Raw genomic sequence first — 24277 nt, 5'->3', positions numbered from 1 at the left:
ATCTTGATTGCTGATCTGGGTCCAAGGCCCTCCAAGATCTGGCGGGCTATTAGTTAACGTAGAGATGCTTTAAAACTTGGGCTTATCAAACGTATTGGTTCAGGTGAACAAACTCGGATCTGGTCTGATAATTGGATGCCACGAGATTCAAGACGCTTCCCTGTAGTGTCCATTAATTGTAGGGATTCGTTGCATAGAAAACAAAAAAATTCCTACCACGAGAACGCAATCCAAGCCAAGATGCAATCTAGAAGACGGAAGCAACGAGGGGATGATCGAGACTCACCCTTGAAGATTTCCAAAGCCTATAAGAGTAGGCTCTTATTGCTGCGGTAGACGATCACTTGCCGCTTGCAAAAGCGCGTAGAAGATCTTGATCACGGTGCCACAATCGGGCAGCACCTCCGTACTCGGTCACATGTTCGGTGTTGATGAAGACGACGTCCTTCTCCCCGTTCCAGCGGGCAGCGGAAGTAGTAGCTCCTCCTTGAATCCGGCAGCACGACGGTGTGGTGGCGGTGGCGATGGAGATCTCCGGCGGAGCTTCGCTAAGCGTTGCGGGAGAGGTGGAGGAGTGGGGCGGCTAGGGTTTGGGGAGAGGGGGTGGCCGGCCTCCTTGGGGTGCGGCCAAGGTGGTGGTGTTGTGGTGGCCGGCCCCCTCCCCTTGGCCCCTCATTATATAGGTGGAACAACCAAGTGTTGGACTACAAGTCTTCGATTAAGACCCCAACCAAAAACCTTCCATGTGTAGGGAAACCTACCCAAGGTGGGATTCCCACCTCAAGTGGGACTCCCACCTTTCCATGAGGGGGGGTGGCCGGCCCCTTTGGTGGAGTCCACTTGGGACTCCACCCCTCTAGGGTTGGCCGGCCATGGGTGGTTGAGTCCCTTCGGGACTCCGCCTTCCAAAGTGATTTCTTCCGGACTTTTCTAGAACCTTCTAGAACCTTCCATAAATGCACCGGATCATTTCCAAACTTGGAATATGACTTCCTATATATGAATCTTATTCTCCGGACCATTCCGGAACTCCTCGTGATGTCCGGGATCCCATTCGAGACTTCAAACAATACTTCGAACTCCATTCCATATTCAAGTTCTACTATTACAACATCAAACCTTAAGTGTGTCACCCTACGGTTCGTGAACTATGTGGACATGGGTGAGAACTCTCTCCGACCAATAACCAATAGCGGGATCTGGAGATCCATAATGGCTTCCACATATTCAACGATGACTTAGTGATCGAATGAACCATTCACATACGATACCAATTCCCTTTGTCACGCGGTATTTTACTTGTCCGAGGTTTGATCATCGGTATCACTCTATACCTTGTTCAACCTCGTCTCCTGACAAGTACTCTTTACTCGTATCGTGGTATGTGGTCTCTTATGAACTTATTCATATGCTTGCAAGACATTAGACGACATTCCACCGAGAGGGCCCAGAGTATATCTATCCGTCATCGGGATGGACAAATCCCACTGTTGATCCATATGCCTCAACTCATAATTTCCGGATACTTAATCCCACCTTTATAACCACCCATTTACGCAGTGGCGTTTGATGTAATCAAAGTACCTTTCCGGTATAAGTGATTTACATGATCTCATGGTCATAAGGACTAGGTAACTATGTATCGAAAGCTTATAGCAAATAACTAAATGACGTGATCTTATGCTATGCTTAAATGGGTGTGTCCATTACATCATTCATATAATGATATAACCTTGTTATTAATAACATCCAATGTTCATGATTATGAAACTAATCATCTATTAATCAACAAGCTAGTTAAGAGGCTTACTAGGGACTCTTTGTTGTTTACATATCACACATGTATCAATGTTTCGGTTAATACAATTATAGCATGGTATATAAACATTTATCATAAACACAAAGATATATAATAACCACTTTTATTATTGCCTCTTGGGCATATCTCCAACATTAATGAGTACCCGCTTGTGTGGGTGCCCCAACTCATCGACCATACTAACAGACCTTGGAACATGGAGTAGCTCAGGTTAAACTTCCTTCCAATGGATATAGAAATCATCAGCTCCATTCCGCTGGGTTCGGCAAACCATGAGGATTTTTGGGCATGGCATTTCGAGAAACATGGAAATTTTTCAGTAAGGTCTACTACAGGATGTTATCTAAAACAAAGAATGAGAGGGGGGCTTGGCTGGATGGGACGACTAGTTCTAGTGGCTGTAATAACTATAAGAACTGGACATCCATGTGTCATACTAAAGTTCCATCAAAGATAAGGGTCTTTCTCTGGAGACTCTCACACCAATCTCTCCCCACGGGAAATGTTCTTCACCGACGTCAGATGTCTAACAATTGCTCGTGTAGCTTATGTCATGCCTCTAATGACTCATGGAGACATTCTTTATTACAGTGCAACATGGCTGCGAGCACCTGGGCTCTTGTTGATGAAGAGCTTGTCGAGCATTTGTTGGCTAACAATTGTGGAAATGCTAAAGAATGGTTGTTCTTCTTGCTGGAAAATTTGTCACATGAGGATTTTGTGAAAGTATCTGTGACGTTGTGGGCGATCTGGACTGCAAGAAGGAAAGCGATACATGAGCAGATTTTTCAGAGTCCTCTATCAATTTTTGGCTTTGTCAATTCATTTCTGGCTGATCTCAAATTAACTGATGGTGTTCAGACTGAAAAATGCCCTCTTACTCGCCGGCCAAACCATCAGCATGGCTGGGTTCCTCCACCACCAGGAATGTACAAAGTAAGTGTTGATGCAGCGTTGCCGAAGACTAGAATTGCTGGAGCAGCTGGTGCGATCTGTAGAGATGAGTACAATGTTTATTTAGGTGCTTCAGCTCGTGTCTTCGAAGGCATTTCTGATCCTGCAACTTTGGAAGCTTTTGCTTGCTCGGAGGGGCTTGCCTTGGCTCATGATCTCTCACTTAAAAATGTTCAGGTGACCACAGATTGTCTGGTTATCTCGCGATCCATCGATGAGGGAAGTCTGGCTTCTTATAGCCCTGTTTTGATGGAGATCAAGGAGCGTTGACACCAGTTCAATAGGTCCACTGTTATTTATGAACGAAGGACCTTTAATGTTGAAGCTCATAATTTTGCAACTTTTTCAGTAGCTTTACAAACATGTTTGGCTGGGTTCCTTTCCTGATCCTTTCTTTGTACCCAAGAATATTACTATCTTTACTATTAAATTACAATAGGTGCCTGGTGTCACATATATGGGCCAGTTTTTATTTGGGCTAAAACTGACCTATGCACGTACGGGCTAGCCTAACAGACATCTTCCCCGTTAGAAAAACCGGATTGGCTTCCGGCAACTCTTTCACTAGATTTTAACGTGCGCCTTGGCGCACCATCCCGTGAAGTTTTTGCCAATGTCATTTTATACACATTTGTGAACATCGATCATAAGCAAGCATTAAATAAAAATAAATAATTATGTGTTTTATTTAACTGGATACAGGGAAGCATTATCAGTTGACGAAGAGGAGCCAGGGAAGAATTATCAGTTCACGAAGAGGAGCAAAGGAACAGAACATATCATGTGTCTTGAAGTCTTGCATCAGTCCTTCGCTTTTCCTGGACAGACCTTCACACAGAAATTTTTTCAGCTCTGTTCTTATGCTGATAGTAGTTGGCGATCAGGACTAAAGTATGTTGACAGTTTGGCCAATAGAACAATAGGATACTACTAACTGAGTTTTGACCTCTAATACTACATTAGAGATTGAGGTTTAGTTTGGGACATATCATTGGACTTAGTGAGCGTCAGGGTTCCACGAAGTAGTAGTTAAAGTAGGCATCACAATCCGTGTTTGCCCCTAGGCACAACGAAGATCACACAACACATCAAAAGACATAATAATGATCATATGAAAAAATACCAACAATGGATGGTCCTTCTCCTATATTATGTTCTAGAGCCTGAAAACAAAACTATACACTGATTTGACTGTGAACTCTAGGTAGTACAGCTAAAAAAGGAACTGTATATATGTCATAGAAAAGGCATCGCACGCCTAGTTACGAAAAAAGAAATACAGCTCTGATATAGCCATAAGGTAGTAACTATAATAATTAAGGAATACCAGGAGCTACCATATATAGAAGGAACAGTTGATACATACTGTAGTATTTATGTCAAATTGCCAAAGATAAATTATTTGATATAGAGAAGAGGTTTTCCCTTTAAACTACTCCAGAAAATATAGCTATTCTGTGCACTTGCTTGGGATAAGAAAATGTTCTCCCATATAAGGAAGCAGCTGAAGCAGTATCGTCAAGTTTTGCTTGGCGCATGTTCACGTTCTCACTTGTTGCTCCTTCTGAAGTTGAAGAACCAAAACCCGCAGCTGTTGTCCATCGTAAACAACTACTAACTCATAAAAATGGTTTAATTGTGTGATAAAACCAAGAGAGGCTCACAAGGCTAACCACCTGGTTGAGCTCCATGTTGTTTTGATGTTGCACACCCTTTGTTCACAAAAAGTGCCAACAAAGTTCTAAGACAATGTACATGGAACAAGTGCCCACAAAGCAGCTTCTTTGATGTGGTCATCGCTTCATAGCAAATAATAAATGTGGCATCACTCCTGCATATATATGAAAAAACTAAATCACACACTGAGTTTATCTCATGTAGCATCTGGAAAGGGTTCATTCATGTTAGAAGTTATCTTTTTTGTAGCGTACATAATCTGAATTCTGAAGTGACGATTCTGAAGCCGCGGAAGGTCTTGTAGAGCTCACGGATCAAGTGCATATTCCAAGTGTAGGATAACGTAGCATAGAAAACAAAAAATTTCCTACCGCGAACACGAAATCCAAGCCAAGATGCAATCTAGAAGACGGTAGCAACGAGGGGATTATCGAGTCTCACACTTGAAGAGATTCCAAAGCCTACAAGAGGAGGCTCTTGTTGCTGCGGTAGACGTTCACTTGCCGCTTGCAAAAGCGCGTAGAATATCTTGATCACGGCGCCACGAACGGGCAGCACCTCCGTACTCGGTCACACGTTCGGTTGTTGATGAAGACGACGTCCTTCTCCCCGTTCCAGCGGGCAGCGGAAGTAGTAGCTCCTCCTTGAATCCGGCAGCACGACGGCGTGGTGGCGGTGGCGATGGAGAACTCCGGCGGAGCTTCGCTAAGCGTTGCGGGAGAGGTGGAGGAGGTGGGGCGGCTAGGGTTTGGGAGAGGGGGGCGCCGGCCACTATGGGGTGCGGCCACCTTGTGGTGTTTGGGTGGCCTGCCCCCTCCCCTTGGTCCCTCATTATATAGGTGGAAGCCCCAAGTGTTGGACTACAAGTCTCCGAATAAGACCCGAACCCAAAACCTTCCATGTGATAGGGAAACCTACCCAAGGTGGGAATCCCACTTGAGGTGGGATTCCCCCCTTCCATGTGGGGGGGGGTGGCCGGCCCCCTTTGGGGAGTCCACTTGGGACTCCTCCCCCTTAGGGTTGGCCGGCCATGGGAGGTGGAGTCCCTCCGGGACTCCTCCTTCCTTAGTGGTTTCTTCCGGAGTTTTCTAGAACCTTCTAGAACCTTCCATAGAACCTTCCGAATCATTTTCAAACACATAAAATGACATCCTATATATGAATCTTATTCTCCGGACCATTCCGGAACTCCTCGTGATGTCCGGGATCTCATCCGGGACTCCGAACAAATATTCGAACTCCATTCCATATTCAAGTTCTACCATTTCAACATCCATCTTTAAGTGTGTCACCCTACGGTTCGCGAACTATGCGGACATGGTTGAGTACTCACTCCGACCAATAACCAATAGCGGGATCTGGAGATCCATAATGGCTCCCACACATTCAACGATGACTTAGTGATCGAATGAACCATTCACATACGATACCAATTCCCTTTGTCACGCGATATTTTACTTGTCCGAGGTTTGATCATCGGTATCACTCTATACCTTGTTCAACCTCGTCTCCTGACAAGTACTCTTTACTCGTACCGTGGTATGTGGTCTCTTATGAACTTATTCATATGCTTGCAAGACATTAGACGACATTCCACCGAGAGGGCCCAGAGTATATCTATCCGTCATCGGGATGGACAAATCCCACTGTTGATCCATATGCCTCAACTCATACTTTTCGGATACTTAATCCCACCTTTATAACCACCCATTTACGCAGTGGTGTTTGATGTAATCAAAGTACCTTTCCGTTATAAGTGATTTACATGATCTCATGGTCATAAGGACTAGGTAACTATGTATCGAAAGCTTATAGCAAATAACTTAATGACGTGATCTTATGCTACGCTTAATTGGGTGTGTCCATTACATCATTCATATAATGATATAACCTTGTCATTAATAACATCCAATGTTCATGATTATGAAACTAATCATCTATTAATCAACAAGCTAGTTAAGAGGCTTACTAGGGACTCATTTGTTTGTTTACATAACACACATGTATCAATGTTTCAGTTAATACAATTATAGCATGGTATATAAACATTTATCATAAACATAAAGATATATAATAACCACTTTTATTATTGCCTCTTGGGCATATCTCCAACAGTCTCCCACTTGCACTAGAGTCAATAATCTAGATTACATTGTAAGGTACCTAACACCCATGGCATTCTGGTGTTGGTCATGCTTTACCCTTGGGAGAGCTTTAGTCAACGGATCTGCTACATTCAGATCAGTGTGTACTTTGCAAATCTTTACTTCTCCATCTTCGATGTACTCGCGAATCGAATGATAACGCAGCTTGATATGCTTCAGCCTCTTGTGTGACCTTGGTTCTTGTGCATTGGCGATGGCACCCATGTTGTCACAGTAGATGACTAGTGGGTCCAATGCACTAGGAACCACACCGAGCTCTACAATGAACCTCTTCATCCATACCGCTTCTGATGAAGCTTCTGAAGCCGCTATGTACTCCGATTCTGTTGAGGATTTCGCCACCGTGCACTGCTTCGAGCTTGCCCAGCTTACTGCAGCACCATTCAATATAAACACGTACCCAGATTGTGACTTAGAGTCATCAGGATCAGTGTTCCAACTTGCATCGGTGTAACTTATTACAACGAGCTCTTGGTCACCTCCATAACAAAGAAACATATCCTTAGTTCTTTTCAAGTACTTCAGGATATTCTTGACCGTTGTCCAGTGTTCCATTCCTGGATCACTTTGATATCTGCTAGTCAAACTAACAGCATGTGATATATCCGGTCTTGGACATAGCATGGCATACATGATAGAGCCTACTTCCGAGGCATAGGGGATCTGACTCATCCTTTCTATTTCTTCTGCCGTAGCCGGACCTTGAGTCTTACTCAAGACCTTGCCTGGTAACATAGGTAAGAATCCTTTCTTACTTTCGTCCATTCTAAACTTCTTTAGAATCTTGTCCAGGTATGTACTCTGTGATAGCCCTATTAGACGTTTTGATCTATCTCTATAAATCTTGATGCCTAATATATATGATGCTTCACCAAGGTCTTTCATTGAAAAACTATTATTCAAATAACCCTTTACACTGCTTAATAGTTCTATATCATTCCCAATCAATAATATGTCATCTACATATAATATCAGGAATGCTACAGAGCTCCCACTCACTTTCTTGTAAATACAGGCCTCTCCATGACACTGTATAAACCTGAAGTCTTTGATCACCTTATCAAAGCGTCGGTTCCAACTTCTCGATGCTTGCTTCAGTCCATAGATTGAACGCTGAAGTTTGCATACTTTTTCAGCATTTTTAGGATCGACAAAACCTTTGGGTTGTACCATATACAACTCTTCCTCAATGTCTCCATTAAGGAATGCCGTTTTGACATCCATCTGCCAAATCTCATAATCGAAAAATGCAGCTATTGCCGTTTTGACGTTCCCTTGTCGATCTGCGAGGTTTAGTAGCTATCTCGTTCGAAGTTTCATGATCATTATCATTAGCTTCCTCTGTTGCCGGTGTAGGCGGCACAGGAACAACTTCCGGTACTGCGCTACTCTGATCAACGAGTGAAGATTCATCAATCTCATCGAGTTCTACTTTTCTTCCAGTCACTTCTTTAGTGAGAAATTCTTTCTCAAGAAAGGTTCCGTTCTTAGCAACAAAGATCTTGCCTTCGGATCTGTGATAGAAAGTGTACCCTATAGTTTCCTTAGGGTATCCTATGAAGACGCATTTCTCCGCTTTGGGTTCTAGCTTGTCCGGTTGTAACTTTTTTACATAGGCTTCGCAACCCCAAACTTTTAGGAACGGCAGCTTAGGTTTCTTATTAAACCATAATTCATACGGCGTCGTTTCAACGGATTTTGATGGTGCTCTATTTAAAGTGAATGCGGCTGTCTCTAATGCATAACTCCAAAATGATAACGGCAAATCAGTAAGAGACATCATAGAACGAACCATATCTAAGAGAGTTCGATTACGACGTTCGGACACACCGTTTCGTTGTGGTGTTCCCCGCGGTGTCAATTGTGAAAGTATTCCGCATTTCTTTAAATGCATGCCAAACTCATAACTCAGATATTCACCTCCGCGATCAGATCGTAGAAATTTAATCTTCTTGTTACGTTGATTTTCTACTTCACTTTGAAATTCCTTAAACTTCTCGAAAGTTTCAGATTTATGTTTCATTAAATAGATATACCCATATCTACTCAAATCATCTGTGAAGGTTAGAACATAATGATAACCACCGCGCGAGGCTACACTCATTGGTCCGCACACATCGGTATGTATGATTTCCAACAAGTCTGTAGCTCGCTCCATAATACCAGAGAATGGAGTCTTAGTCATTTTTCCCATTAGACATGCTTCGCATCTATCAAGTGACTCAAAGTCAAGTGATTCAAGTAATCCATCGGTATGGAGTTTCTTCATGCGTTTCACTCCAATATGACCAAGACGACAGTGCCACATATAAGTAGAATTATCATTCAATTTAATTCACTTAGCATCAATGTTATGTATATGTGTATCACTACTATCGAGATCTAATAGAAATATGCCATTCTTTTCAGGTGCTCGACCATAAAAGATATTATTCATAAAAATAGAACAACTATTATTCTCAGACTTGAATGAATAACCGTCTTGCATTAAACAAGATCCAGATATAATGTTCATGCTTAACGCGGGTACAAAATAACAATTATTGAGGCTTAAAACTAATCCCGAAGGTAGATGTAGAGGAAGTGTGCCGACAGCGATCACATCGACTTTGGATCCATTTCCAACGCGCATGGTCACTTCATCCTTTAGTAGTCTTCGTTTATTCTTTAGTTCCTGTTTCGAGTTACAAATATGAGCAACCGAACCAGTATCAAATACCCAGGTACTAGTACGAGAACCAGTAAGATAAACATCTATAACATGTATATCAGATATACCTTCTTTCTTCTTCTTGACAAGGCCGCTTTTCAGATCCGCCAAATACTTGGAGCAATTACGCTTCCAGTGTCCCTTCTCCTTGCAGTAATAGTACTCAGCATCAGGCTTAGGGCCAGTCTTAGGTTTCACAGGAGGCGTGGCAGCTTTCTTGCCACTCTTCTTGTTCTTGCCTTTAGACTTGCCCTGTTTCTTGAAGCTGGTGGTCTTGTTGACCATCAACACTTGGTGCTCTTTCTTAATTTCAATCTCAGCAGATTTTAGCATGGCGAAGAGTTCAGGTAACTCTTTGTTCATGTTCTGCATATTGTAATTCATCACAAAGTTCTTGTAACTAGGTGGCAGTGATTGAAGGACACGATTAATCCCCAGTCTGTTAGGAATCACTATTCCCAAGTCACTGAGTTTCTTCGCATGCCCGGTCATGGCGAGCATGTGCTCACTAACGGAGCTGCCTTCTTCCATCATGCAGCTGAAGAAGTGTTTCGATGCTTCATAGCATTCCACGGCCGCATGAGTCTCAAAGATAACTCATTGACTAACTCATGTGGATTGTGGTGCTCAAAACGTTTTTGAAGATCGGCTTCCAGACTGCATAAGATGGCACACTGAACTTGAGAGTACCGAGTTTTCCGAGTCGCGTAAACATTCTTTACTTCATCGGTTTCAGTTTCTGCAGGAGGGTCACCTAGCGGTGCATCAAGCACATATTGCAGATTTCCGCCATTGAGGAAGATCCTCACATGACGGAACCAGTCGGTGAAGTTGCTACCGTTGCTCTTAAGCTTTTCTTTCTCTAGGAACTGGTTAAAATTGATTGGGGACGCCATATCTACAACATATTTGCAATAGTTTAGACTAATGTTTATGACAAATTGAGTTCAAATTTTAATTCAATATAATTAAAAACTAGGTGAACTCCCACTCAAAACAATATCCCTCGCATTGTCTTAGTGATCACACGAACCAAATCCACCACACCAAGTCCGATCATCACGAGACAAGATGTAACTTCAATGGCGAACACTCAAAGTGTTCATCATATCAATCATATGATTCATGCTCTACCTTTCGGTATCACGTGTTCCGAGACCATGTCTGTACATGCTAGGCTCGTCAAGGCCACCTTAGTATCCGCATGTGCAAAACTGGCTTGCACCCGTTGTATGCACTTGTTGATTCTATCACACCCGATCATCACGAGATGCTTCGAAACGACAAGTCTTGGCAACGGTGCTACTAAGGATGAACACTTTATTGTCTTGATATTTTAGTGAGAGGGATCATCTTATAATGCTACCGTCGCGATCTAAGCAAAATAAGATGCATAAAAGGATTAACATCACATGCAGTTCATATGTGATATGATATGGCCCTTTTGTCTTTGCGCCTTTGATCTTCATCTCCAAAGCACGGACATGATCTCCATCATCAACGGGCATGATCTCCATCATCGTCGGCGAAGCACCAAGGTCAATGGCGCCGTCTTCATGATCGTCCTCCATGTAGCAACTATTACAACTACTTTGAAATACTACTCAACATGAAATTTAAAAACAACCATAAGGCTCCTGCCGGTTGCTACAATACAATAATGATCATCTCATACATAGTCATCATCACATTATGGCCATATCACATCACCAAACCCTGCAAAAACAAGTTAGACGTTCTCTAATTTGGTTTGCATATTTTACGTGGTTTAGGGTTTTCGAGTAAGATCCAATCTACCTACGAACATCAACCACAACGGTGATACTAGTGTTGTCAATAGAAGAGTAAATTGAATCTTCACTATAGTAGGAGAGACAGACACCCGCAAAGCCACTTATGCAATACAAGTTGCATGTCGAGCGTGGAGCAAATCTCATGAACGCGGTCATGTAAAGTTAGCCCGAGCCGCTTCATCCCACTATGCCACAAAGATGCAAAGTACTCAAACTAAAGACAACAAAAGCATCAACGCCCACAAAACCATTGTGTTCTACTCGTGCAACCATCTATGCATAGACACGGCTCTGATACCACTGTAGGATAACGTAGCATAGAAAACAAAAAATTTCCTACCGCGAACACGAAATCCAAGCCAAGATGCAATCTAGAAGACGGTAGCAACGAGGGGATTATCGAGTCTCACCCTTGAAGAGATTCCAAAGCCTACAAGAGGAGGCTCTTGTTGCTGCGGTAGACGTTCACTTGCCGCTTGCAAAAGCGCGTAGAAGATCTTGATCACGGCGCCACGAACGGGCAGCACCTCCATACTCGGTCACACGTTCGGTTGTTGATGAAGACGACATCCTTCTCCCCGTTCCAGCGGGCAGCGGAAGTAGTAGCTCCTCCTTGAATCCGGCAGCACGACGGCGTGGTGGCGGTGGCGATGGAGAACTCCGGCGGAGCTTCGCTAAGCGTTGCGGAAGAGGTGGAGGAGGTGGGGCGGCTAGGGTTTGGGAGAGGGGGGCGCCGGCCACTATGGGGTGCGGCCACCTTGTGGTGTTTGGGTGGCCTGCCCCCTCCCCTTGGTCCCTCATTATATAGGTGGAAGCCCCAAGTGTTGGACTACAAGTCTCCGAATAAGACCCGAACCCAAAACCTTCCATGTGATAGGGAAACCTACCCAAGGTGGGAATCCCACTTGAGGTGGGATTCCCCCCTTCCATGTGGGGGGGTGGCCGGCCCCCTTTGGGGAGTCCACTTGGGACTCCTCCCCCTTAGGGTTGGCCGGCCATGGGAGGTGGAGTCCCTCCGAGACTCCTCCTTCCTTAGTGGTTTCTTCTGGAGTTTTCTAGAACCTTCTAGAACCTTCCATAGAACCTTCCGAATCATTTTCAAACACATAAAATGACATCCTATATATGAATCTTATTCTCCGGACCATTCCGGAACTCCTCGTGATGTCCGGGATCTCATCCGGGACTCCGAACAAATATTCGAACTCCATTCCATATTCAAGTTCTACCATTTCAACATCCAACTTTAAGTGTGTCACCCTACGGTTCGCGAACTATGCGGACATGGTTGAGTACTCACTCCGACCAATAACCAATAGCGAGATCTGGAGATCCATAATGGCTCCCACACATTCAACGATGACTTAGTGATCGAATGAACCATTCACATACGATATCAATTCCCTTTGTCACGCGATATTTTACTTGTCCGAGGTTTGATCATCGGTATCACTCTATACCTTGTTCAACCTCGTCTCCTGACAAGTACTCTTTACTCGTACCGTGGTATGTGGTCTCTTATGAACTTATTCATATGCTTGCAAGACATTAGACGACATTCCACCGAGAGGGCCCAGAGTATATCTATCCGTCATCGGGATGGACAAATCCCACTGTTGATCCATATGCCTCAACTCATACTTTCCGGATACTTAATCCCACCTTTATAACCACCCATTTACGCAGTGGCGTTTGATGTAATCAAAGTACCTTTCCGGTATAAGTGATTTACATGATCTCATGGTCATAAAGACTAGGTAACTATGTATCGAAAGCTTATAGCAAATAACTTAATGACGTGATCTTATGCTACGCTTAATTGGGTGTGTCCATTACATCATTCATATAATGATATAACCTTGTCATTAATAACATCCAATGTTCATGATTATGAAACTAATCATCTATTAATCAACAAGCTAGTTAAGAGGCTTACTAGGGACTCATTTGTTTGTTTACATAACACACATGTATCAACGTTTCAGTTAATACAATTATAGCATGGTATATAAACATTTATCATAAACATAAAGATATATAATAACCACTTTTATTATTGCCTCTTGGGCATATCTCCAACACCAAGTTCTAACAACATGCATATGGCACATAAAACCAGTCGGTAGTGCTAAAAACAGTTACAAAAGAGTTCCAACTACCTGCGTATGGCACTGGGCAAATTCCTTATGTTTTTCTAATAGAAGTAAACATCTACTATGTCACTGAAATGGAGGAGGGGGTGCAGATTTGCAACTTAAAAGATAGGGAAGTCAGTTACAACACAAAGGTTCAGTTATATTCAGAAAAGCATGAGTTCAGACAGGTTAGAACACATAGGTTTAGTTATATTCAGAAAAGCATGTATGATATGACATGAACTCTTCGTTCATACTCAATCTCAATTAGTCTCTGAAATTGAAAAGCATAAGTTTCAGTGCATATCTAAAATTGGTAGCACAATTGTACTACTTTGTACTGCAATAGAAGGAAGAAATCAGCCAGGTAAATTGACATTTTAGTATCTGTTGTGCAGGCTGAAAGATTATTTCTTGACATCTCAATATAATCAGGCCTAGATCCTAACTATTTTCACTCCTCTCCTTTTTTTACTGCTATGTAGTTCTAAATGGTTTCTTTGGTTCACCACCACTAATAGGAGAAGACACGTGAAATGTTGAGCAATGATAATAAAAACCGATCGAAGATAAAGTGGCCAAAGGCCATCCATTCAGATAAAGAGCAAGATATTTTTGCAAATGGGAAGTCAGAAGTGTCACCTATATATGAAAACGCTTGGATTTTTTCCGAACATCTTGTATGCATAGATAAATAGGACTTGCAAAAACAAACAGGTTGGAGCTCTCACAGCCAGGACTCCAAACGGCCAGTGACTAAAGAAAGTTTCCAGCTCTGGTTATGTTATTAGAAGTGCAGGGTACCTGTGAAAAAAGGTAGAGTCGCAAGCGCTGAGCAAGAATCTGAAGAATAGAAATTATGTACTAACAAAAATTATGCGACCATAAATCGCCAACCTACACGTTCGATCTACCAAACTCTGGATGCATGCATCGATGAACATTACGGTGATGCATATAACTATTTACCTCTGGCATAACAACATCTTATACTACCTGGTCGGAATTTCTAAAGAAATTGTTTTGATCAACCATAACATATCGTGAAGACGGATATCATTGTCCCAACAGCACCAAATAATGTGATAGTCAAGAAATTCCGGAATAACTACTTCTTCACCTGGAAACTGATGAGTAATGGTTGTGAGAACCTTCAAAACTGTGTTGCGTGACCAAATGACATTCAGAATAGATCTGAATGTTCAACAAAAACTCGGAATGTCTTAGGGTGGATTCATTTAGAAATAGTAAATTCATAAATGGAATGACAATAGCACTCTGTGCGGATCAAATATTAAATTACATGAACCAAAGAGAGGCCTAAGCCCCAATAGAGAACTACTGTGCAGTAAAAACATATCTTGTGAAAGTAACACTGCTACTTTGAAGGATCAATTGCCATTCAGAGAAGTATCTTCTGCTGCTTGCAAGTCCATCCAGGTGTGCTAGATGGATGAGAGAAGAATCCATGCTTCGCCATAAATAAATTTCTAGAAATAAAGAATGAATCCCATAGGGACATGTCATTTCTTCGGGGAATTTCTAGAAATAAAGAATAAATTTCTAGAAATAAAGAATCAAAATTTAATGCAAGAACAATATTTTAAATGATGCTTAGCTAGCCTATAAGAAAAGTAATTACGATTCTAATCAGGTTTCATCTCCCAGCAATTGTCATTTCTCCAGGGAATGTAAGAGCAGTTCCATCAAGATGGGAACTTTGATGCTTACATGATAACACAATTAGTGAGATGTGTAGCATTACAAATAGAAAAAAAAACATAGAGGTCAACCATGCTGTACCATAAAATGATTATAGGTAGGTCAGCTTCTAAGTGGAATCAAGTATCACTATTGTGCCTTGCATAACGTCACATGTTCCAAAGGGTTAAAATTGCCTTTGTACCATGAGATTCTGAACCAGGAAGCCACCGCCATACAACTGCATGTGGTAGAAACAAGAATTAGTAAATCAACAGTTAAGAATGTATTCCTTACACTTTTCCTTGACCATGCCTGATTAGTCTTTTAGCATTGAGCAGATTGCAGCTGAGAAGAGAGCTCAAATGCATTAAATCATTATCAGACAAAAAAACCTATTATTATCCTATACAAAAGAAAGATGCGTCTGTGTCAAGTGGTCTACCTAATCTTCAGTGGCAAAATGACCTGAACCATAACCGTGCATCTCCCAATTCAGAATTCACTTGTTTTCTACTTTTTTCTACCTTCACTTCAAGTGGAACCAACCTAGCTATCTAGCCAGGCCATCAGGTAAGATCCATCAATGGATGCACATCTAGCAAAAACATCAGTTTAGCTGAACCGTGAACTCCATTTTGGTACACCCATTATATAGACAGCTTTTTCCTTCTCAAAATGCTGATATGAAAATAACCAAGGTGAGACAATAATAAAATCAAAGAAATGGCTGACCAAACATAAATTAAATAGATAACCAAGCTAGATTAGTTCAATCATAAGTAAATCACATCTGTATGATTATTCTTACAGTGCAAGTTGTAGCTGCAGTAGGAATTAACAAATTTTAGAGACACACGAGGCGATGAAAATACATGAGCTTCTATGTTGCCATGTGCTCGCGCTCCCTCGGCATGGCTAGCAGATGTGTAAAGTGTTGTATAGATGACCAATTTATGTTTTAGGACACAAACCAGATGAACATCAAAGCATATTATGCCCATATATTGTTTTGTATGCATTCTGGCGAATCTTATGTTTGGTTACTCTGTTTTGAGCTCTAAGAAAATCAACACCATCAAGTATATCTCAGAAGGTCAAGGATCATTCAAAACATATATATGGTGAGTATGAGCAGTGCGAGATATGAGATGACATTATACCTTATTTAATCAAGATAGCCAACTCTAGCCACATCATCAACCCAGAGTAACGATTCTTCAGTTTTAAAGATCTGGCACTGCTGTTAAATGATGAGTATCTTGTTCTACGATATTACATCATCCTAAGCATGTAGTATAGGCACTAAGATATGAGATGGCGTGTGAAACAAACCTTGGTGGCTCATACTCTATAACAAGCAAAGGAATCTGGGTGATGGGCACCGACTCTCCCAACCTGTCCAACAAAATCCAATTCAAAGTAAACAATAATCAAAAGAACCTGAATACTTTGTATGACAGAAATAATACTGAAAAATCATGAATGCCAGTCAAAGTTCATGAGCATATTTGGGTCATAAATCATAAATACAAGAGACTAACATGAAATAAAGAAATTTTCATGTGATGAAAGTGACCATAAACAGTAAAAAAAGCAATGTGCTCTTGTTTAGTTAAAAGAAATACAACGGCCTGAAATATATGGCTATATAGTTTGCAGGCCACTAAATGCATGTACTGAATCTTATCTCAAATATTTTCAGTCATATACCAGGCCCATAACCAAGATACTCTGCAGCCAAGTGATTCTTAACTGGAGCTAAATTTCAGAAGTAAAGAATTATTGAGTAAATTGTAGAGACTGATTAGATTTTCATGAACACATTATAGTCATATATACAAAATCGTGTACACGGAAAAAATATGAGAAATTATGGTTAGTAAAAGAGAGAGGATGAGACAAATCAGAACAAAAGAAAAGATAACCTTCGGTTGACCCATGGATTCATGATTAGGGAAAACCTACTTTTACATCATGAGAGGATCCTGAACAAAAACGTGATCACAATCAATGGGATCCAGTGGTGATATATACATACACTAAGAGGGCTACAGATCAACGAAATGGAGAAGGACATGCCTTGAGGGTTGATTTGCACTTGTCGAGGACGGCCTTGGTGGGCTTGCGGGAGAGGGGGTGGAGAGGGCTCGGGAGGCGATCTTCTTGTTTATCTCTTCCTTCCACCATAGTTCCACCCACGGCCTCCACCTGCTGCACCTCCTACGCCTCTGCCTCCACCTGCTGCACCTCCTACGCCTCTGCCTCCACATGCTTCTCCTCCTTGCAGCGTCACTTGTCTCCCGCATCAACCGTTTGGCCCATGGCATGCTGTTGTTGCTCTCGTTGTTATGACGACCGGACTGTGGATGCGCGGAGGTGGAAGTGTGAGGGGCGTGAGGAGGAGGGAGAGGCGAGTCAGCGGAGGAGGAGGGGCATGAGGAGGAGGCTGGCCGCGGTTTTCCCCATGGTTTCACCTCGGGCGAGCAGGTCGTAGGCTGATGGCGGCTAGGGTTTGGAAGGAGAACGTGGGATGTGATTGGGGAGGAACGCGGTAGGGGATTTGGTGAGGGGGAGCGATGGAAGGGGATTGGGTGAGCAGCGGGTGTGGAGGGATATTTTTTACTGGTCCAATACTCACATACCCCACAGCTACACAATAAAACTATGCAAGTGTGGCTGACAAGTGGGACTAGCAAAAATGAAAGGCATCTATTGCTGAGAGGCGTGGACAAGTGGGTACAATAACAAGTACGTGGAGCAATTAGCGACTCACTTCTCACCTGGGTAAAACCGTCTTACCGCAAATCAATGGGTGAGATGCACACTAAGAGCTCGATCCAAAGGCCAGAATCGACTAGCCGCTGTGAAAGCCCCATGGAGGGGCATCTATTATACCTTTAGATAGCTAACAAATTGAATAGGCCTGCTGATCGTTTGAAAAAATGTCGCACAGAGGCGGACACTGAACCAATCCGAGCAACGAAAAAAACACCGACGCGGTAGCTCGACTGTTCTAAAAGGAAGCACATCTACTGTTGGGATTCGTAGCATAGAAAAAAAAATTCCTACCGCAAGAACGAATAACAAGCCAAGATCTAATCTAGTAGATGGTAGCAACGAGGTGAAGATCAACATACCCTCGAAGATCACTAAGCGTTAACGAGATAAATCTCGTGGTGGATGTAGACGATCACTTGCTGCTTTCAAAAGCGCGTAGAATATCTTGACGGTGCCACAATCGGGCAGCATGTCACATCCCGAAATTTTCTAAATTTTGGAATGAAAAATAAAAATAATTTTAATGTTTGATTGTGTGAACTTGATTGAAAATTCACAAAGAATTAAAACTTTTTAAAGTTATTTACAAGTTAATTCTAAAATAGTGTTTTCAAAGACTTGTGGTTTTAAAGTATTTTCAAAATCTAACATATCCATGATTTCAAATTTTTCAAATTCTTAATGGATTTGTATTAGTAAAACAAAACCCTAGAAAACTCTATTTGCAAAATAATGACTAAGTAGCAATATAGGCCAAATGTATATTTTATTTTCACAAATGGATATTAAAAGGGTTGTTGCAAAATATAGTAGTTTTCATAAACCTTAGTTTCAAAATATTTTCTAACAATACTCTATTTTGTTCGGAGATTTTTTAAACTTATAAAATATTTTATTTGAGAAAACATTAAACCCTAAAAAGGCATATAGCCACATAGATATGTATGTCAAATTTTGGTTTTATAAAGTTTATATTTTTGTTCCAAATTTAGTCACATATTGAAGTATTTTTCATAACGAATCCAACGGTACCTTATTTGCATTTTTCTGATTTTTTTTTAAAGCCCCAAAGTGTATTTTCAATTTCAGTAAAAAAATAAACAGAATCGGGCAGGCCAGCCGAGCCGACCGGCCCAGCAGCCAGCGCCGCCCGCGCGGCAGCCAGCACCGCTCGGCCCAGCTCGCCCTGCCCCTGCCCAACGCCCCCAGCCTGGCCCAGCCAGCCCCGCACGCCCGCACCGTCCCAGGCCGCCCCGGCCCATCGACCCCCGCCTCCGCGTGAGCCAGCGCTCGCCCCGCGCACGCAGGTCGCCCCCGCCTTTTGCTTTTCTTTTAGTCCCACACCGCCACGGTAAGTAATTTGCCTCCAGCCTAGAGACTATATAAAGACCCCCATGGGCAGCTCTCAAGCACTTCAGCGCCCCGCGCTCCTCTCTACCCCACGCGCAGCCCCGCGCAATTCTGCTTTTCTTTTCTGGCGACGCAGCTATTTGCGACGTAACATCCGCAACGTTATTTGGGAAACGGCGACCCGACGCATCTCGTTCGGTAATAATTCTATTTCCGCCCTTTTTATGTAGATTGTTATGCGTAAGTTCTTAATTTTATTTTCTTAGATCCACACCTTCGTTTAGAATAGTAGTTGTTTCGTTAAGTTTGTAATTAGAGTCTCTACAACTTTCATGTACGAAGTTTTTCCATCCGAGCAACCTGTTCGGACAACTTTTCGTACATCATTAGAACTATAACCAATTATGTCTAGTTTTGTAAAATTCATATCTTAAGTTCTATCCATCGGATTTCGACAAACCCTATACCGTTGGAATCAGCAAATCACGTAGATCATGTTAGACATTTTGCGTGGCAGTTTCGCCCACTTTATTTTCGCGGTATCCCTTTGATCCGCAACATTGTCTCCAAAATAAATCCTATAAACTTTTTTCGAGAGATTCTTTTGGCGATACGCTTGTAATGGAATTCTCTACAACTTCCATGTAGAAAGTTCTTCCATCTGAAAAACTTCTTCTAATGACTTTTCATGAGAAGTGCAGTACCATAACTGGTTTCAACATAGTTCCTTTAGCCAAATTGATCCTTATGATCATACCCATCTTCTAGGACTAGTTATAATTCTTTATCATGTTCAAAGATAATGCATAGCTTACCCCGGGTTATCTAGTTCAAAATTCAAATAACAATTGAGTTGTTTGAGTAAAGTGTGACTTGTCCAAGTTTATATTTTTACCTTGCTTTAATAGGGTGGAGATACTCTACCCCATATCACATGTAATGAACCTTTGTTATCCATTAGGCTCCTTGAATCAAATCCCGATATCATTCATGCCTATATAACCTCATGACATTCAACCCTTCCACTTAGTATGAACTACTCAACTTCAAATGTGCTGTTTGAGTAGTTCAATATACCATTAGTTCATACTCAATGCTAGGTGTGATCTTATGCTACATTGATAAGTGTTGTCACACTATGTCAATTGCATTTGAGACTAGTTGAATGCTTGAAAGAAAAATCTAAAACTTTGATATGACCATATCTTCCAAATCCAACCCTGGTCCAAGTTAATCCCTTTGTCCAAGGAAATCTAGAGTCGAAGCAGCCACCATCATATTCTAAATATCGTTCATACATATTCAACCTCGTGCTCACTTAATCTTATTGGATTATATTGAACTATTAAATTTAAAATGAGTTAATTGAGTAATTCAACATATCAAAAATCCATACCCAAGCCTATGTGTAACTCATACTATCTTAGTAAGTGTTGTCACACTTTACCAAATAGTATTTTGAGTTGCGTCATTTGAGACTCATGTAATCTCATCACATGGATCATTTCAATTACCCAATCTTGAGTAGAAAACAACCATTGACCATAAGTTCTTATCAATCATTTTTCTTCTAAGCACTTGACTTAGATAATCATTTCCTTTTTCAAGTATTTGACCCATCCATTCAATATCTCCAATTCATATCTTGCAAGCCAAACCTCATGCCATACCTTAGTACCATAGAGCGATTATCGATTGTTGTCTTGTTTGATTTGGTTGTTGTTGTTGAATGGTGTGTTTATGTTGTGCTATATTTATCTTATAGTTCGTGTGAAGAGCGACGTGTTTTGATTAAGAGAAGTGAACGCGCTTCGACTACCAAAAAGGCAAGTGACATTCAAATCCTACTTATTTTAATTATGCATTAGTGTTTTTGAAACTAGAATGCATGGTAGGATTTTGTTTTCGAAAATTATGCTATGCTTATCAATCCTAGTAGTGTGTAGCCATGCATGAACCCTTGCTAGTATTCTTAGTGTGCCTAGCAATAACAAAATGACACTGCTATTTTTGATTGTTTTTTATTGTGAGTATTGAGAATTAAAATTAACAACCTTAATGAATCACCTGGGTGGATTGGTTGAGTGGTAGGCGGCTGCTCAGGGCTCCGATCCCTGGGGATGGACCAGTGGACGGGTGGGTGCCTGAGAGCGCGCGGTTGAATAGTGGTTGCCACCCAGGATTAAAGAGATTATTATGTCGTCCATGTGTTAGATAGCTTCCAGTGCAACCACAATACAATATGGGCTCTGCCTTGGCTAAGTACTTAGTGGGAAACCTCGCCTAGGGTACCGCCAGTGGGAGGAGTTTTGGGTACGGGCGGATCCGGTAGGTGGAGGGGCTACTAAGGAAAAGCTTTGTAGTGACCTCGTCCTGGCCTTAATGAAGAAGAAGAATTTTGGCAAAAAGGCTTGGTTGTGAATTGTGGGTAAAGAGCGTAACCTCTCGAGAGTTAAACCTAAGATCTTAGCCGTGTCTCCGGTTATGGACAATTTGAGCTTTCTAGGCAGGGAATGTACGGAAGAATCTCATCACCTTTTCTGAATGAGTTAAAATTTGAGTAGCAACTGTCGAATGGTACCTGGGAGATGTAACCATGGTACTGTTTATGACAACATTACAAGTTTTACAAAAGTTTTGTTTTAAATAAAATGTAGGATAAAATTGGCTTTATGCAAATTTTCCTAAACTCCACTAGCCAAATATCATGTAGATAGTCATGCCTAAAAACTGCCACCATATAAGTGTCATTTGCCAGTACATCATTGTACTGACCTCCATTCGTGGGGCTGCATATTCAAACGTGCAGGATTTTCTGAGGAGAAGTACGTGGTAGGATCTCGAGTCTACATTCCAACATGACTGCCTGTGGCACATGAAGATGATGAAGGCTCATTGATGAATTACATTCCGCTGTGTTTGTTCTGAACATTGTTGAGCTAGTCCATGTGACTATGCAATTTGTAAGGTTTTACTATACCCTCTGGATCAACGATGTAGTAATTTGATACTATTGCAATGATTACTATATTTTGTAATGTGTGTGCTATCAGTGATCCCGGGAATAGCACTATACACACGTATCTTGCCTTTATTAAAAGGTAGGGTGCTACAGAATGGTATCAGAGCATAGTGTTGCCTGTAGGATCGAGACCCTAGGTTTGGATTATAAATAGGAAGACCCTAGGATGAAAATTTTGTCTAATCCTATTTCAATTAAAAAGATGTTTATTTTGTGAACCTCTTGTATTCTCATCTATTCCATCTTCAAAATTGTTTTCCTCTCACTTTAGATGACCACTTTATCAAAACTATCAACAAGGACCGATGATGACCTTGTGCCTGGAGTGAGGGACTGTTGCTTCATGTGATATTCTTTGACTCCGCAAGAAGTGTTTCATGGAAGACCAATGAAGATCTTGAAGGAAGACTTTGATGCAGACTGCACAACACACGAAGATACACCGAAAGACTAGAATAGAAACTTGATGCATCCAGTATAGAAATAGACTAGACCACCATTAGTTCTCTTTTAGCGAATCAACGATAAAGTAACAAAATATTGATCATACCAAATTGAGGTATGACCATACTAATTTGTTTATGTTTGAAACATATTGCTTGATGCTTGTTAGATGTTGTTTGTAAGATGTTTTGCCTTGATCTGATGTGTTTGGGTAGGAAATCTTCTTTAGACCTTTCTATCTATTCTCATCTACACCCAACCCAGAGAATGTTTTCTCGGCAACTCGCCATGAAGACAACATTAGTGAAACCAACCTAGATGTTTCCTATCAAGATGAAGAAGTATAGAGTGCGAGATACGCGAAACCCTAGTTAGGAATCGATAGAACTATTTTGAAAACAATTTAATAATGGGGATTGAAACATTGATTCAATTCTCCATGGAAATTTTTATCAAACTTGTGAGGTTGACCAAGTGTTAGAATACGAGATTCAATAAATCAATTACGGAGTAATGATTTGGGTGCAGGATGGATTGATCACCATTCCTACTACTCTTATTATTCGCTTTCGTAATATAGACTTTACGAATCTAGAGAGACATACCTACAAAAGAGATGTCGACGAATAAGCCTAAACCTTAGGGTGGATAAATATTATACCCTTATAGTAGGCAAGTGCTGCCAAGCGTAGGATTACAAGAAGAATGAACATCCAACTACTAGATGAAGAATAGCGGAAGACCGTCGAGGACACCGACAAGTAAGAAAATGAAGGATGCCTTGAAGTAATCTGATTGATCCAAGGAGTGACCCATCAGTATCAAAATTAGTTCAAGCAACCATTTGGATTAGAAGCCCTACTATGAAGGAAACCTATTGACTCACCTTGAAGAGATATGTTGTTCACTATAGGTGAATAAACGTTCGCCTATTGGATTTTAACTCAGAAGCCATATGCCATAGGTGTTTCAAACCATGACCCAATGCCAAGTCATATCCAAGATAAGCTTAGCCTAAACCCAAGACCTAAGACTACCTAACAAAAGTTGCTTTTAATGGTGGTAGAAGCCATACCCTTGGATTATGGATTTACACCAGATGCCACATGAGATGGTATTTGGAGAAGGAATCACAAGGAGTTCCCCTTGAGTATAGTCGTGTAAAAGATAATACCCATGGGATGAGTACTCTCATAAGAATGGATACCATTGATGGTATGACCACATATGGTGTAGTGTAACGTTTTCAAAGCCCAATGTTAACTTTCGAAATTTCCTCGGAGATGTTCGAAAAAGAAGCAATAGTGAGTATGAACCTACTGGAAGACCTGAACCCAAAACCTTTTCTTTCTAGCCTTTCTCAAATCTCGAGGACGAGATTTCTTTTAAGGGTGGTAGTCTATCACATCCCGAAATTTTCTAAATTTTGGAATGAAAAATAAAAATAATTTTAATGTTTGATTGTGTGAACTTGATTGAAAATTCACAAAGAATTAAAACTTTTTAAAGTTATTTACAAGTTAATTCTAAAATAGTGTTTTCAAAGAGTTGTGGTTTTAAAGTATTTTCAAAATCAAACATATCCTTGATTTCAAATTTTTCAAATTCATAATGGATTTGTATTACTAGAAAACAAAACCCTAGAAAATTATATTTGCAAAATAATGACTAAGTAGCAATATAGGCCAAATGTATATTTTATTTTCACAAATGGATATTAAAAGGG

The sequence above is a fragment of the Lolium perenne genome, chromosome 4 (genome assembly GCF_019359855.2).
Source record: "Lolium perenne isolate Kyuss_39 chromosome 4, Kyuss_2.0, whole genome shotgun sequence".
Taxonomy (NCBI): domain Eukaryota; kingdom Viridiplantae; phylum Streptophyta; class Magnoliopsida; order Poales; family Poaceae; genus Lolium; species Lolium perenne.
Note: the sequence above shows the minus strand (reverse complement) of the source record.